Here is a 14,911-nt window from a genome sequence, read left to right on the forward strand (position 1 = left end):
ATATGATGGCAATTTGTATGTGAAGTTATATTTTTCTTCCACACTTAAGTAAATTATAATTTTAATTCTAATTTAATTCTGAAATACCCTTCATATAACAGAAACTTTATCGAGAATAACACCCCATTTACCATTTATCAAACACAACCATCTAAAAATAATCCTTATTAAGTTTACACAGACTTCAAGCAGCTGAAGGACCTCAATCTGTAGGAGGGATTCTTCTCTGCACAAAGAAGAAACTAATGCATTTGTCTCACATCAACACCTTACTAATGGTCATATCCACAGTCCACTGAAACAAAAAGCCTGAGGGTTACTGGGTGTGGTGGTCTCTGGATTGGGCCTCTAGCTACTGATATTTGAGCAATCTGTTGGAAGAAAGAACATCTGAGCCCTCTGAAAGCTCACTTAAATAAAGTTTTTAATAATTAAAACATAATGTATACTACTTTCTAGTTTGCATTTGACATCTACACTTCTCATCACCATGACAACATAGCAAAGTGACCCATCATAGGTTTTTCTAGAAATTCAGAGCAAAGTGTTTTATCAGCTTTTTAATTCTGAATTAAACCTTTCTAAACAAAGGGAACAGCAAGGCCTCTGTTCACTAAACTGAAGTGCAAACACACAGAGTTTCCAGAGTGCATGGTAACCAGAAGTCTGAACACTTTTCAGAAAAAAATGTTAATAAATTTGAACTACTTTCCTGTTCAGGTAGAGAAGTGAGGAGATGTTTTTACTTTCTTTTTCTTTCACTCTCTAAAATCATTGCTTTTAAGTTTGGGGATTTCGGTATTGAAAATATGAAAAAAGTACTGCATGACAGCATGTTGGAAAATATCCATCAGTTTAAAAGACAAATATGCAATTAAATTATGAATGGATTTCAAATATGATTTAACTAAAATTACACAAGATTTAAAGACTGTGAGATAGATTATTCTTTTCTACCCTGAAGCCCATGTTACGCAATGTAATTTAAGAAAAGTATTTTGTTTATTTATCTTTTGGTTTATATAATAAACAGGGTCAATTTCAAACAAGGAGACTGACTTCACAGATGGATTTAGCTACCTACTTGTCCCCAGAATGTATATGAACTTCAAAACCTTCATCACTGAAACCTTTCAAGTGTCTCCCACTGCTGGATTTTTGTGCTTCCTCTAACAAGCTCTTTGGGTTCCTGCTTGAGGCATCAAAGCCCCCAGAAGCCCCCTTCTCAGGGAGATCACTTACCTCCTGACTCCTGCCCTGGGATCCTGCTGGGGTTGGTACAAAGTGCCCATCACTCTGTCATATCTGGTGAACAAAAGCAATTGCACAGCTGGGATCCTGTCCTATTTTCTGCCTTAACCATGTATTAGAAGTCTCACCTGAGACAGGAAGACTAAGATTATCTCTCTTGTTTGCATGGTGTTCGGCTCACATATCCAATGTACTTATGGATAATACAGCCATGAGATACTCTGCAGCTTACCAGAGAGTTCCTCAAGTCTCCTGGTTTGAACTATACCATTTTGCATGGGAAAAGGAATGATAAGTATTACCCATTAGCTATTTTACAGCTTACTTGGTCTATTACCTTGAACTAGGTCTTAGATATTTCATTAGCCCAGTGAATTTAATAAGGAATTTAATGGCCTAGAGAGAAACCTGATTAAAAATTAAATATTACAATGTCCTGTTGTCCAGGAATACTTGTAGATGCAAAAACTTCACCTGGGTTCTTATACAGAGCTGTTCTTAAAAGTATGATACTGCTGCCTTCTAAAAGGCTTGTGTGGGCCTTTTAGACACATGGATCTGGATGTTGAATCAGATATGAAAGCCTCGAGAGGCTTTCTAACCTCAGGAGAGATTAGACCTAAAACATTCTTTCAACATCCTTGAATCATCACCCCTTGCAATGCTAAGTTATGGAAAACCTCAGCTAGAGGATGGGGAAAATTTTCAACTTTCAGTCTGGCAATTTGTAATATCTCAGTGCTGAGATTTAAACACATCTGGATTCACATAGTGTGGTAGTTTAATATGCAGGAGTTTTGAGATTTTATGCAAATAATTCGCATTTATGGCTGCTAAAATGCAGGACCCAATACTGAGAAGAACAGGATAGCCCATAAAAACCCTAGCCACAAAAAGACCAAAATCCTAAATCACACCTTATTTTCAGTCAAATCTCCATGCCTAATATTTCCCCTGCCAGCACAGAGTGAGTCAATAGGAAATTCTTAATCTAGGGCTTCACACAGATTTTTGTCTTCTAAAATCTGGACCTGAAGTGCTGGACTCAAATCCCACTTTGGTTCACAGGAGTCTTTCTGCAGAGGTGCATGTGCACAGGAGCAGACCACCATCTCACAAGGGAATATAGGATTATACAGCAGGTACAACTTTTCTGTGCTTGTCTCAGTGGCTGCTATGCTTTCCTGTGGGTAGAGAGAGGAATCCCAGCAACTAGATTAAAAGTCATTATTCCCTTAAAATCATATTTCTGAAAGAGACAGGTTACCTGGTACAAACAGAGGAGAGAAGTGGGTAGAAATGAGTAATGTCACAGTCTGGCTACCCACAAGGAACACTACCTGCTATTAGGAAGCAGTGTGAAGCCTGGATGTGTAGGAGTCAAGTGCACTGTACTTTTTTAGAAAGCCTCTGAAGAAGAGAAGGCTCAAGGGAGATGTTATGGCTGTCTGCCACTGCCTGATTAGAGCATCTGAGAAGACAGAAGACATGACAAATTTCTTTTAGATATTAGTAAAATCTTCTTTGGCATGAGGGTGGTCCAATATTAGAACAGGGCCCAGGGAGGCTGGGGAACCTCCATCCTTGGAGACCTGATTAGATACAGTGCTGAGAAAGGTGATCTGGGTAGACCTTTTTCAAGCAGGAAGTCAGAGTAGATGGGACTTTGGAAGATCCCTTCCCACCTAAATTATTCTGTGATTTTTCTGAATCTGTCTTTCAAGACACACAGAGACTGTCAGGAATAAGCCTTTGTTCTTTGGTCACACATTGTTATGATCCTTCTCTGAGTAATCTGGTCTAGTGGAAGGTGTCATTGGAATTAGTTGATCTTTAAGGTCTTGTCCAACCCAAGCCATTATATGATTCTGTGATTCTTTGATATGTTGAACACACAAATAATTTTCAGTGTCCACACATACAAGTGGACAATCTAGACAAGGTCAAGCTTTATTTTCTTTAAGTATGTTCAGTGGAATTAATCAGGAAAATTTATATTTCTGAACTTCTGCACAGTACTCCAGCAGATAATCCTGGGATGTTGATCCAGACTTTTGGAGGTAAAACAAAACAAATTAAATTCCCAAGTCTGGATTTCCCAGATGGAGACTTGGACCCTGATACAGACCTCATTAATTGCAATACATGGGTTTATAAGTGTTTTCAGTGGCTTTTTGTCTGAGGAATTTCTGGAGGTAATTTCCCCAGAGGTATACTCAAGTTGGTGCTGGGACATCAGTACATCATGGATGAACCCCTGGTTATACTCCAGTGCCCCTTCTCACTTACATGCATAGAAGCATAGGATTTTGCCTCTTTTGCCTGTTACTTGTAGGTTCTTGTTAGAAGCCTAAAGAAAATAAATTATACTGAGCATGATTAAACTGTCACACTTTAGAGGTCTGCTCATTGTCCATATGGGCATGCTGCAAAAATTTGATATAGAGGTAGACATCAGTACAGAGAAGGCTGGTGTTGATTTCACCCACAGCCTGTACCACGAAGGAACCTCTGCCCTTGAAAGTGGCTGTGGTGCTTGTGATTCAGGCTTATAAACTGTGCCTGAGCTCATGCAGATACACAAAGCTTCATGCTCTCATCTGTTCCCATTCTAAATTAATAAAGCCTTAATTATAGGAACAGAGGAGTGGAAACTATTTTTGAACAAATTAAAATACTCCATCATGTGTTGTGTGCTTTTTTCTAAGCAATTGGGTTTTTTCCCTCCTCATTAATACTTTTCACTGAGGATGCTAATGATTCACTCAGCAATGATGCCATTGCTTTTAGTTAATCAGTGCATTAGCAGTCACTGCCGGTGTCAAAATGAGACCAACCTCCTTGTCTCCCATTGAGTATAGTTCACACAGTGAATGTTGAGCAGTGAAAACATCCACAACAAAAGGTGTAGCTTTTACCCAGCTACCTTTCTGTTGCAACCACCATACCAAACTCACAATGAAGTATTAATATTTGTTCTCCATAAAGAATAAATTCCTCTGTGTTTTCTTCTCATCTGCAGAGAGAAAGTTACACAGTTAGAAAGGAGTCAACCCTTCAATAAAATGGAAAGAAAAGTTTTCAGCTGAATAATTTATCTAAAGATTATATAGGGCATGCAATGAAACAGGCTACAGCAGAAACGTTTGAGGAATTATCCATTTACATGGCAGTATTGTCAAACTTTGACAGCTGGACTAGGGATATAGAACTTGATACTCTCAGTTTTTTACTACTGTTTAGGTATCCATTTTCACAATAATTTATGTTTTGTAAAGATGAGGAGAATATCGGTTTCAGATTACAAGAGGCTTGGATAACTCTCTGACAGAATATGGTGAGGGCAGTTGGCAGGTCTCACTGTCAAGATAAACAGAGGATGTGAAAATATGAAACAGTGAAGACCTGACTGAATTTTTGCCATTTGGTTTGCTTTTTATTATTTCTATAGGTAGATTGGCAAAAGCCTATTCTCAATACTGCTCATTACTGGTTCCTTTTTTCAGATTTTATTTTTGGTTTATGCTCTACTGCTGTATTTTGGACACTTTTTGCTGGACTTCTCATACATGTCTCCTCCCATTGAAATTCCCTTCTTTGACCCCAAGATGACGCAGCCAGACAGATTGCCTATGGGTATGGACACTGAACTGGAGGATACAGAAACTTTTGAGAATTATTTTAATTTCAATCATTATCTCTTCACAGAGTCAGTGGAAAGACTCTCATGAAATTCATTAGTTATGAGATTCGGCTCTTACCAAACACCTACTTTGAAAATGATGAAGACAGAAACTCTCTATTTAGCTAATGTAACAGAAGTGTAGTGGAAATAGATCAACACTGCTGACTGTTTCTCCTGCAAGGAATGAAAAAGGTAGTTCAGCATCTCAGCTCAGGAAGAATTTGGGAACATCAACTAGAATTCCTCCTTTTTCATTAGGTCTGGAGTAGAGGGTGCAAGGAAGGATTATAGGAAGAGCCCCCTGAATTTGCCAGGACAATTAGCTGAAGTTACAATTTTTACTCAGTTTAATTTATAGTCCTTATACAGTATTTGATGAAATATGCAAAGCACCCCTCCTGACAACATCCTTCTAGAACAGAGGTGTATGAGACAAGACCACAGGCTCAGAGAAGGAATAAACAGTGTAAGCAATCTCTTCTGAGTTTTGATCCAGTGCCTTAATGCAACATGATCCATCTCCTCCAACCTGTAGTCTGAAAGCTTTCACAGTGAAGCTATTGATTTCCTATCACTCTTGATTCCATTTAGATGTACGGTACCAAAAAAGCATGAAATAGTCTTACTGCCCTGATATTCACAGAATCACAGAATATTCTGAGTTGTAAAGGACCCACAAAGATCGAGTCCAACTCTTAGCCCTGCACAGAACATACCCAAGAATCACACTATGTGCCTGACAGCATTGTTCAAACACTTATTGAACTCTGTCAGGCTTGGTGCTGTGACCACTTTCCTGGGGAGCCTGTTCCAGCACCCAACCACACTCTGGATGAAGAAGTTTTTTCTAATATCCAATCTAAACCTCCCCAGACACAAATTCAGGCCATTCCCTCAGGTCTTGTCACTGATCACCACAGAGAGGAGATCAGTGCCTGCCACTCCTCTTCCCCTCATGAGGAAGTCGTAACTGCAATGAGGTCTCCCCTCAGTCTCCTCCAGGCTGAACAGTCCAAGTGCCCTCAGCTGCTCCTCATATGGCTTCCCCTCAAGGCCCTTTACCGTCTTTATTACCCTCCTTTGGACACTCTTTAAGAGCTGAATATCTTTCTTATATTGCAGTGCCCGAAACTGCACACAATATTCAAGGTGAGGCCGCACCACTGCAGAGCAGAGCGGGACAATCCCCTCCCTCGACTGTCTGGTGATGCTTTGCCTGAGGCCCCCCAGGACACGGTTGATCCTCCTGGCTGCCAGGGCACTGCTGACTCAGATTCAACTTGCCATCGACCAGGACCCTCAGGTCCCTTTCCATGGCACTGCTTTCCAGCATCTCATTCCCCAGTCTGTATCTATATCCAGGGCTGCCCTGTATTGAAGGAAATTATGAAGGAGATTGTTAGCATTTTTTGCAAGTAAGGTTAATGCAATAAAACCTATGTTCTGTGATATTTTCAACAGAAGACACCAGAGAAATACAGTTCTTCAGGAAAAAATTTACACCTGATCTCACCAATTTCAATGGTACTGAGTAAACAAATATATTTATAATTATTGTTTGTAAGAAAGTGTAAATCACTATCATTCAATTCTGCCTGAACTTCTATAAAAAAATCTGTTTCACAACTAGCCTTTGGTCTTATTGAATCTTGCAAAATATTAAAAAATAAAAAAAGCAGTACAGAAAGGATTGTTGACAGAGCATCCTCTTAAAAAAGCAGAGCCTTAGAATAGTCTTTAAAAATACGTATATATGCTCCTTGAAACAAAGCAAATCTTATACATTATTGAGTCACTTTAGAATAGTTGAAAGTATCTCTTTAGAAAGAAGACCTCTTATGAGGATTGTGTGGGAACCATTTGTCATCAATTCCTTTTTCTTTATTCAGATGCAGTATGTATAGGAGCATTTGGGTCATTAAGCTTTATTTCCCTAGGATGTATTATGTTTTCACACTCACAGTTCCAGTGTCATCTGCCCTTGCTGAACCTTATGAACAAATAGGTGGAAATCTGCCCCTCTATAGGTGTATACATTGGGTGTTCCAGCTCAAACAGGAATGACACCATCAGAGCATTTGTTGTTAACACACAAGAAGTGACAAAAGCCTCATAGCTTTCCTTCACCATCAGACTGTGGTGCAGTCGGTCAATCAGTCAGCCTTTTAAGGCAAAAGCTGTGACTGTTAGAACAATAACATAAAAGGTTCATTCCTTACTTTGGCTTATGGTGATATGACTGCTGATAAATTCAAACTAGAAAATGCACCTCTAATTAACTCACTAGGTAGTTGCTTGTTACATAATTTGCCCCGTTTGTGATTCAAACTACTCAAGGACAAAAATAAGGCAGTGTCTCACTTATAGTTTTTTAATGCTGAATTGGTAGCATTGCTGCTGTTGTCCTAATTCTCCATGTCAAAAGCCAAACAAAGGCTCCTACTGAAAAGTTGTTTCATCACAGAGAACGCTGTATGATAAAATGTTTTCCCCAGGCAGGTTTAAGAGGGGCTGACCCTCAGATGTGAAAATGCACAGAAACCACTGTTAAAAAGTGAGTTTTGCGCAAAAAAACTTGTTCAAATAAACTCATCAGTGTCCTCTCAAGCTGCATAGATGGCAATTATTGTTTAATCCAAGGGCACGTCACATGTTTTAATGGCCCATTAGCCAAAGGCAGGTCTGTGGGAACATGCTAGTGAGATGAATGTGAAGAGTGGCAGAGTCAAAGTGAAGGGAGGAGCCACGGGGAGATAATGGGATCCAGAGGGCCAGGAGACTCAAACCAGGCTCTTTTGGAGAGTTTCAGAAAGGACACATAGGGAGAGTGAGTCAGGTGTTTAAATGCATGGATTTAGGTCACACATGAAGAGTAGGGACTACCTGTCCTCCCTCACTCTTGGAAACAAACAGCTTTAATTACTCCAAAACAAATATTAGCCTCTCAGATTAAAACAACCTAAACAAGTCAATAATTCATTCAGCTAAACCAAAATATGTTGAGCATAATTAAACTCCTTTCAATTTTGGTTGTTTGGTTGCTTTTTTTTAAGTTTTGCTTCCTTTCTATACTAAAACCTGTTGTTTTGAATGAAATGTCAAACCATTGTAGTCCAACAGCATTTATATGAAGCACTTTGACATTTTCAAACCAATACTTTGTTTCCATGTCCCTTTCTTATTTTTTTTTTACAGCCGAGGGATTTTACAGATCTCTGTTGTGAACGGAAAGAATACAAGTAGAATTGACCCAATTATATATGAGTTTTATGAGGTGCATCTGAGGCTGTTTTCTGAGCTGCTAGTGTGCTGTAGCACTGAGGGCTATATAAATGTGTATGGGTAATGTACAAATACATTTAGAGAGGAACTGGACAAGATTCATTAATTATTACTATACAGGACTCTATGAACATCACTTTCAACAGCAAATTCTTAAATTGCAGATTATGAGTGATATTTACCAAATTATTGACATGCAATGATAAGTGTAGCGGGTGCCAGGGACATGAATATACAAGGCCACTCCGTTTTCTGCAGTGCAGGTTCACCCTTCCTGCACTGCCACTTGTGGCACAGTGCTTAAGCTGCCTCTCAGTGGCAGCTTGCAGCTGCAAGGAACAGCATCATGGACAACCAGCACCAAACTCAGCTCTTTTTAAACCTCCCTGGGGTGGCCCCTCATCCCAGGTCCCCTGATGCCATCTCACCATGCTTGTCGTAGCTTGGGGAGACTGGTGGACATTGCCTATTCCTCTACCTGTGTCACTGGAAGACAAGTTTCTGCCTACTAACAGACTGTTCAGCCTGAGAAATGATTTAGGCAGACGAGGCAGTGCTCAGGTGAACAACAAACTAACCCAGAGCATCGCTAGCACACTGCAAGGGTTGCTCTACTCACCTTGCTCTTCTGACCCTCAGCCAACACAGGGAAAGTCTCTGCATAGCAAGAAAACACAGCAATACATCTTACCTTCCTCTCTGGTTCATTTTAAAACGTACTGACAAAGAACCATCCTCTACTTTTCTTTTCTTTTCATTTTATTTCCTTGTGATTTTATGTCCTAATCAAAGTGCTTGTGAATCACCCACTGTGCTATCACAGCGTTTTAGGGGTTGAAAAAATTATAATAGTCTTTCCCCAGCTGAGAAATAATGAAGGAACATCCCTGATCTTTACTGCTCAAATAAACCCAAGAAAAACAACTGATAAGTACAAAATCTTGCATGTGATATACTTTCTTATCTTTAATGTGGGATTTGCACTCGTGACACAATTTCACTGCTGTTCAATACATATGTCTGACTTTTCTCCTTTGTGGAGGAAAACGGGGGGGGGGAGAACTGAGCTGCTTGAGGAAACTCTAAGTTTGAATTTGTAACTTTTGTGGTTTTTTCTTTTATTTTTTCTTTTTTTTTCATAATTTTCTCATTTATTTAGTGCACAAAATTACAATTCTGCATATTGCTGAATACTTGCAACCCTTCTACTTTGCTAAAATTAATTCCACATGGTTGTGAAGCACTACCACATCAAGGTTTATTATGGTTACATCACTACTCGGTGTAAAGGTGAACACCTAAGACTGCATGAGTTATCTTTGGAATATATGAAATGACTAAATTTTCATCTATAATTTGCTGGGAGTTTATATGACAGGGGTACAACACTTTGAAAGAGCACGCACACAGTTTCACTCTTAGGGAGACAAAATCCAGTATACCTGGAAGTCAGGAATTTTTACTGAAATGGCAGCATTATCATTCTGATGAAGGTTGTTATGCTACTATAAATACCTGGATTTAGTCCCTCCTCTTCAGGAAGCTATAAAAGATTCTTCTAAATTGCAATTTATTGAGTTAGTTTCAAGGATCTTAGCCAAAAGCATGAACAGCAGAGGACTATTTCACAGCTTTCTAATCAGGACAAGCAAAGCTCTTGAAGGGTGCTGTGCAGACATCTCAAGGAAAGGGAAATGTTAATATCTGTAGATTTCTACATCTTTGAAGGTCTGGGGCTTTAGAGCACCTAATTTTGAAGAATAGTGGTGCCTAAAAATCCTGCTGAGGGGGATTAAAGCTCTGTTATATAAGTTAATGAGAACAGATGCAATAAGAAAGAGAGTTTCTGTCCCAGGGAACTCTAGACCTCGTACATGATGAGACACAATAGACAAACATGCTAAATATGTAGGGAATTTGGCCAATGTAAAATGATCACGTTTAGTATGAGCATCAGTTGCAGTTGAAAGACAGTTTAATATCTCACTTGTAAACTGAGGAGAGTAGTAAAGCTGAGTGTAATATTTCTGTGTGACTACTGGGACTTCTAAAGCATTGGTATGCTATCTGTCTTCTTTCACACACTCCTGAACCTCCATACAAAGTTTGTGTGAAATCACCCAAAACTTTTTTCCTCCACTTTCTGCTGATACAAACAGCTGCTGGTTTGGAAGCTGTAACTTTGGCAAGGCTCTATAGCACTATGCAAGCAAGTTCTTCTTATGAATGTTCAGAAAAGTAATGGAAATGTCCTTGTTATGAAAGGGAGAGAAAAAAAGGATCAAATGCTTATGTCTCTATCTGAAACTTCTTTTTTTACCCTCCTTTCTCTGTGGAAAAAAAAATCCACCTCCACCTTGATAATCATTCTAAACTTTGACCTATTTGAATTGTAGTAGATTTGGTATGGGGCACTTAAGCCATGATTTCAGATACTATAGATGTTGACCAAACAACTGAAAATTTTCTGTAACACACAGAAACCAGGGCAGTACCTGACAGTGACAATGGTGACAGCACAGGAGCACAAGTTTGAGAACCTCTGCAGAAGCCAAAGAGGACAGTACCAGGCTTGAGGGAAAGGATGCACTCAGCAGTTATTTCACAATTTTTCCTGTTATTTCCTTATGGTCATCACATGGCCCTAATTACCACTATGTATATATGAGTACTTTACAGTCTCCATGGCCCGACTAGGAGGTAGGGAAGAAGTATTTGCCAAGTTTTAAGAGATCATTTCAGAGCTTTGTCTAAAATCATTTGGGAAGACTGTGTCAGAGAAGTTCTTTGAGGTACTTCTAGAATCAAAATCAGCTGAGTTGGAAGGGACCTCCGAGATCATCAAGTCCAACCTTGATCCACTACTGCCGTGGTTACTAGACCATGGCACTAAGTGCCACATCCAGTCTCATCTTAAAAACCTCCAGGGACAGAGAATCCACCACTTCCCTGGGCAGCCCATTCCAGCACCTGAGTACCCTCTCTGTAAAGAATTTCTTCCTAATAACTAACCTAAACATCCCCTGGCACAGCTTACTGATAGCTGCCTGGGAGAAGAGACCAACCCTAACCTGGTTACAACCTCCTTTCAAGTAGTTGTAGAGAGTGATGAGGTTTCCCCTGAACCTCTTCTTCTCCAGGCTGAACAACCCCAGTTCCCTCAGCCTCTCCTCACAGAACTTGTGCTCGAGTCCCTTCACCACCCTTGTTGCTCTTCTCTGAACCTGCTCCAGCACCTCAACATCTTTCCTGAACTGAGGGGCCCAGAACTGGACACAGTACTCCAGGTATGGCCTCACCAGCACTGAGTACAGGGGAAGAATCACTTTCTTGGTCCCGTTGGCCACACTGTTCCTGATACAGGCCAGGATACCACTGGCCTTCTTGGCCACCTGGGCACACTACTGGCTCATGTTCAGCTTCCTGTCAATCCAAACTCCCAGGTCCCTTTCTGCCTGGCTGCTCTCCAGCCACTCTGTGCCCAGCCTGTAGCACTGAATGGGGTTGTTGTGGTCAAAGTGCAGGACCCGGCACTTGGCCTTGTTGAACCTCATCCCACTGGAATCAGCCCAACTCTCCAGACTATCCAGGTCCCTCTGCAGAGCCCTCCTGCCTTCCAGCTGATCGACACTCCCCTCCAACTTAGTGTCATCTGCAAATTTGCTGATGGTGGACTCAATCCCCTCATCTAAATCATCAGTAGAGATATTAAACAGAACTGGGCCCAGCACTGATCCCTGAGGGACACCGCTAGAGACCAGCCACCAACTGGATGCAGCACTGTTCACCAGCACTCTCTGGGCCCGGCCCTCCAGCCAGTTCCTAACCGAGCACAGAGTGCTCCTGTCCAAGCCGTGGGCTGCCAGCTTTTTCAGGAGTATGCTGTGAGAGACGGTGTCAAAGGCTTTGCTGCAGTCCAGGTAGACATATCCACAGCCTTCCCCTCATCCATCAGGTGGGTCACCTGATCATAAAAGGAGATCAGGTTGGTCAGACCTTGCCTTTCTTAAACCCGTGTTGGCTGTGTCTGATCCTTTGTCCATCCTGTAGGTGCTGTGTGACTGCACTTAGGATGATCTGCTCCATAACCTTGCCAGGAACCAAAGTCAGGCTGATGGGCCTGTAGTTTCCCGGGTCCTCCTTACAGCCCTTTTTGTGGATTGGAGTGACATTTGCCAATATCCAATCATCTGGGACCTCTCTAGTGAGCCAGGACTGTTGGTAGATGATGGAGAACGGTTTGGTGAGCTCTTCCGCCAGTTCTCTCATCACCCTTGGGTGGATCCCATCTGGTCCCATAGACTTGTGGGGATCCAAGTGGCTCAGCAGGTCACTAACTGTTTCCTCCTAGATTACAGGGGGCTATTCAGATTCTTATCTCTTTCTACAAGCTCCAGAAGCCAGCTGTCCTCAGGACAACCTGTCTGACTGCTGAAAACTGAGGTAAAGAAGGTGTTAAATACCTTAGCCTTTTCCTCATCTTTGATAACTATATTCCTGTCCATATCCAATAAACAATGGAGGTTTTCCTTGCCCCTTCTTTTGCTACTGATGTATCTGTAGAAGGACTTTTTGCTATCCTTTACAGAAGTGGCGAGATTAAGTTCAAGCTGTGCCTTCATCTCTCTAATTTTCTTTCTACATGACCTAACTATATTCTTAAACTCTTCCTGAGTAGCCAGCCCTTTCTTCCATAATTGGTAGGCTCTCTTCTTTACCCTAATTTCCTTCAAAATCTCCCTGTTCAGCCAGACCAGTCGTCTGCCCCATCGGCTTGCCTTTCAGCACACTGGGACAGCCTGCTCCTGTGCTTTCAAGACTTCCTTCTTGGAGCATGTCCATCCCTCCTGGACTCCTTTGTTTTCAAGGGTTGTTTCCAAGGGTACACTCTCAACTAGTCTTCTGAATAGGCCAAAATCTGCCCTCCAGAAGTCCAGTGTAGAGGTTTTATTGATGGCCCTCCTTGTACCCCTGAGTATTGAAAACTCTATTATTTCATGGTCGCTGTGCCCCAGACGGCCTCTGGCCACCACATCTCCCACCAGCCCTCTCTTCTGTTTTTGAACAGAAGGTCTAGTGGGGCCCCATCCCTGGTAGGGTCATTTACCAGCTGGAGCAGGAAATTATCCTCTATACACTCTAGGAATCTCCTAGACTGCCTCTTCTCTGCTGTGTGGAGTTCCCAGCAGACATCCAGCAGCTTAAAGTCACCCACGAGAACAAGGGCTGGTGATTTTGAGACATCCACCAGCTGCTTGTAGAATAATTCATTACCCTCAGCATCCTGATTGGGTGGTCTATAACAGACTCCTACCAGGATGTCAGCCTTGTTGGCCTTGCCCCTGATTTTGATCCACAGGCATTCAACCTTATTGTTACTGACTTCAAGTTTCACAGAGTCAAGAGACCCTCTAACATATAGAGTCACCCCTCTACCTCTCCTACCTTGCCTATCCCTTCTGACGAGCTTGTAGCCATCCATGGCAGAACTCCAGTCATGCAAGTCATCCCACCACGTTTCTGTGATGGCAAATGCATCATAACTTTCCTGCTGCACGATGGCTTCCAGCTCCTCTTGTTTGTTACCCACACTGCGTGCATTGCTGTACACGCACTTCAGCTGGGCTGCTGATTTCACTTCTGACTCAGGCTTTCCACCCTTAGGTTCATCTCTGGAGAGCCTGGTTTCAATCTCTTCCCCCTTCAAACATAGTTTAAAGCCCTCCTGATCAGCCCCGCCAACTTATGGGTAGAGTCCTTTTGCCCTTGCTAGATAGATGAAGCCCATCTGATTTGAAGGGACTAGGTACCATGGAATTTGCCCCATGGTCAAAAAAAACAAAATTCTGCCAGTGGCACCAATCCCTTAGCCACCTACTGATGAGTTTTCCTACTCCTTATTCATTCCTGCTACTGCAGGAACTGAGGCAAACACCACCTCTGCTCCTGTCCCATTAACTAATCAACCCAGTGCCTTGAAATCCTTTTTAATTGCCCTGGTATTTCTTCCATTAATATCAATAATGTCATTAATGTCATCGCTGCCAGCCTGGACTACCAACACTGGATAATAATCTGAGGGCTGAATTAGCTCAGGGAGTCTCCTACTAATATCCCTCACCCGGGCCCCGGGAAGGCAGCAGAGCTCCCTGTGGGATGGGTCCAGTCGGCATATAGGGCCCTCAGTTCCCCTCAGAAGGGAGTCAACAACTACAACTACCCTTCTTTTTTTCTTTATAGCTGTGGCTGTAATCTGTCTGGTAGATGGGGTGCAACCAGGAGAACCCTCCAGACAGATCTTCATCTTGACTGTCTGTGCTGGTTTAAAAGTTAACCAGCAGGGGAAATGAACTCAACTCAAAAGAGAGACTGCACGTCAGAATAACAATTTAATAAAATAATACAATAAGCACGACTACACAGACAAGCAATTGGTCTCAACCCACAAAACCCAAATGTACAACCTGGCACCCCAGGGCACAAACAAAACAGTGCTCCCTGGGCCCCCCCCCGAGTCCAAAGCAAAGGGAGAGGGGAAAAAGAAACCTGCTGGTGGGAGAGCTGCTGCAGTCTGGCCAAAGTGGTGACTGCAGTTCAGTTGAGGGTGGTGGTCTCAGTCTGGCTGAGAGCGGTGAGCTGCAGTACTCCTCTGGATCCCACGAGAAGTGGTAAGGTTCTGAAACTCCAGGTTTA

This window comes from Corapipo altera, unplaced genomic scaffold, assembly GCF_003945725.1.
Source record: "Corapipo altera isolate COAL_440 unplaced genomic scaffold, ASM394572v1 2b, whole genome shotgun sequence".
NCBI lineage: Eukaryota > Metazoa > Chordata > Aves > Passeriformes > Pipridae > Corapipo > Corapipo altera.